This window comes from Sesamum indicum, unplaced genomic scaffold, assembly GCF_000512975.1.
Source record: "Sesamum indicum cultivar Zhongzhi No. 13 unplaced genomic scaffold, S_indicum_v1.0 scaffold00207, whole genome shotgun sequence".
NCBI classification, from domain to species: Eukaryota; Viridiplantae; Streptophyta; class Magnoliopsida; order Lamiales; family Pedaliaceae; genus Sesamum; species Sesamum indicum.
In genome coordinates, this window is record NW_011628101.1 from 76,361 (window position 1) to 80,100 (window position 3,740).

Sequence of the window (3,740 nt, forward strand, 5' to 3'; positions counted from 1 at the left end):
CTAATTTCATTAAATACAAAAATATGATTTTCATTTAATAAAACTAAAGGCAACCAGTGAATCAATACATATTGAAATTAGTTAAATTGCTTTTTTGGTCATATGGGATAAGGTCAATCTCACTTTTGGTCCTACAGTTTACAGGATCAATACTTTTAATCCCAAAATTTTAAAAAATTTTACACTATTTGTCCTGCACCGTTAAATGTTAAGAGAAATCTTTAGTCAATGACTGTTGACTTGATAAAGTTTAGTCCAAATTCTATTTTACCCACTTTCTTTTAATAAAAAAAGTCTAAATTCCCATATTTTAAAAGAAAATCTCTGTTTGAACTCAATTTGACTAAAATGCCTTTTTTGATCTTTTAAAAATCAACTTTCTTTATTTCTTTTATTTTGGAATTGTTTTTTGTTGTCTTTTATTTTCTTTTGTATTTTTTTTCCTAAAATGTTGAATAATTTTTTTCCTTCAAAGTATTTATTTAAATTTTAAAATACAAGAAAAGTATATCAATTTTTTTCTTATATTTTAAACTAAAATATTAACATCTCATAAAAATGTAATATAATAAAGTACATTTTTCAAATTAAAATTTTTCTCATTATACACTTATTACGATTTGGAGTGAGTAAGGGGATGCAAGGAATTAGAAAATTTTGGTGCTGAAATTTAGGCAACAAATTCTGTACCCTTTAATTTTGTTTTACATTTATTTCATTATTTTGTTTACAACTCATGAATTCAACATGTTTTAATTAATATACTATTATTTAAAAAAAACGCAATAGACACAAAGTTGCAATTTTAAAACCACCGCACCAATTGTTTAATTTAAAGGTGCAAAGTGGAAATAAACTCAATTAAAAGAGTGCAAAATGTCAATTGCTCCTAAAAATAATAATAATGAATGATAAATTGCATAATATTCACTGTGTTATAATGAAATTATGTCAAATCCCCATGTATAATATTAAATACAACATAAAAACCTCTCCTTATTAGAAACTAATAGTGAATAGCACACACGCGCCTAAAATGCAGATGCTCTTCTTTCTTTTTTATAGTTTTAGCCATTATTTATGTTTTCAAAAGTTTGTTTTGCCATGTTTTGACATATAACAGAAAACAATGTTTTAATAAATTATGGATTATTAATTAAATTAAATTAAATTATTATTTAGTTAAATATTGTTGATAAATTATATTTATTTATAGAATATATTGATTACAAATGAAAATACCAAAAAGCTATATCAAAATTTTAAGGTATATTATTTACTATAAATAATATTTAAATTGAAATTACCATTATGTGTATTTAAAAAAAAATTAATAGTGTTAATTTATTATTCTTAGATTTTAAATAAATTAAATCATTTTTACTAAATTTTTTAAAAATGAATACTTTTTACCTATCCTAAAATTTTTCATTCTTCTTCCCTCCCTCTTCGCCACCCACTACCACTGCCAGGTATCACACAAAGATGAGTCGATGTCGTCTAGATTGGGCGATGGTCTCATGCATTTCTTCTCTAGGCAACTACTCGCACTAGATTTGAGCCATGACAGTCACAGACAGATGAAAAGGCGATAGTCACCAATCAGGCGGCGATAGGGAGCATTAAGTCGATGTTGCACCCACAAAGGCAGCGGCTATCATCGATGACATAAGATATATATATATATAGATATAAACACTATATTCTCTATGTATGATGTAGATACATAAGTGTATATATAAACGCAAATTATACTTTTAAAACTACTTAAAATTTAAACCGTTCATTTTAAACTATTGAAGATCAATAGCTATTAAAATAAGAGTATAACGGACTACTGATTAAAAATTTTAATGTTGTTAAGGGTAACTAATGGAGGGGAGTGTGTGAATTATTTTAAAAACCAGAGGGGAGTTTTTGCTTATATTTTTTAACACAAGGAGTTTTCAATTGAATTTTTAAATCACAGGATTTTTTATGCAAATTTATTCAAAAATAAATTCATATTTTAAGAAAAAAAGCTAAATTGTATTTTGCCCCCTTTCTTATCTTGAAAATGCTAAAGAAAAAAAACCTATGTTGAGAGAATAGGCAAAAAAGAAAATCTACATTCATTAACCTTTAGCAAAACCCCTTTCTATAAGAAATAACATAGAGTTGGAGACACTTACCCTATGTTTGAAATTAGATTATTTTTGGCGTATTTTGACCCATTTTTGGGTTGAATTTGACAAAGATACCCTTTTATTATGTCAAAAAGGATTCACCTTTGTTTAATTTATTTTGGACTAATCTTTTGAGTTTTTTTTTATATCTGCATTTTATTTTTAATATGACCATTAAATATATTTTTTTATTTATAATTTTCTAAAAACTAAAACACTTTTTATATTAAATAAAATATGAAACTCAAAAATACTTTTAAACCCATAGTGTAAAGATTAAATACAATATAATTAAATATTCTTCTTCTAGAATTTAGTTAAATATTATGAAATTATTTTTATGTATATCAATTTGCTAGTAGTATTATGCATAAATAATATGTCACAAAGGATCGAAAACTCAAAAGAAAATTTAAATCCGATCACAAGGCGGTATAAAGAACCAACCATGTAGGTGGAATGTACAAGAACAAACAAAAATTTTAAAAATTTGTCCATATAGGCCGTAGGAAAAACCGACCATGTAGGCAGAATGCAATAAAAGAATATTTTTTATTATGACAGATACAAAGAGAATTGAATAAAGTAAGAGAAGACTAAGTCGGGAGCCTTTTACATTGAGTTAAACTAATAGATATGAAGTACACCACGCTAAAGCCCAAAAACAACACTAAAGAGTGGCAAAACTGGGCAGCGATGGCAAGGCCAACCTTATATTTATAACCAAATATCCAGACTTCAAATAATTCTTTCACGTCCGCATAGCTTTCATTTGTCAGGTTTGTCTTCATTGTTGACACGCGTAATTTGGTCAAACTTATTGACCTTCTCTGCTGCTATTGGTCACCTCATTTTTTCATCATCTTGGAGAAGATGCTCTCTTCTGAATCTAATCTTAATTGCTTGTGGTCGTCTTTGTCTTCAGAGGATTATGAAATTTCCATTCTTGATTTTCCCTTCAAGTTTTCTCTAATTCCTTTGAATAAATTATTAAGAAATTCTTCTCGAGTAAATTCCTCCAAGGGATTCTGGGATTTTCCAGCGAGACAAGAAAACTTACTTTCTCTAATTTTGGAAGAAGTTTGCATAGGAGATGCAATTCTAAGAAGATTCCTTTTAAGATCATTTTGCATTTGTTTGAGAATTTTCATCAATCGTTTGATCTTTTGTAAAACTCCTTTCTTATTCACAATCCTCTGGGAAATATGTTCAAAAGGATTTGGTGATTGATTCTCTTCTTTCTCGGCAAGAACTTTATATTCTTGCAGTTTTTCTTCCATCTCATTGATAATATTTTGACCATAGCATTTTCTGGTCACAAGATCAATCTCCATCAACTTGCTCCAAAATTTTGAGCAATATCTCCTTCTAATGCATGGAATTTTTTGTAGGGTAATTCCTACTTCTAGTAACCATTTCCAGATCCATGGAATAGAGAATTCTGTAAGAAAAATAGAGGGAAGTCATTCCTTCAATTCATTTTATTGATTTTTCTGCTTGGATTCTTTTTTGGTGAATAATTCAGCCATTCCGTATAATACTCCTGAAAAATTTTAGGAAGAATAGAGATGATAG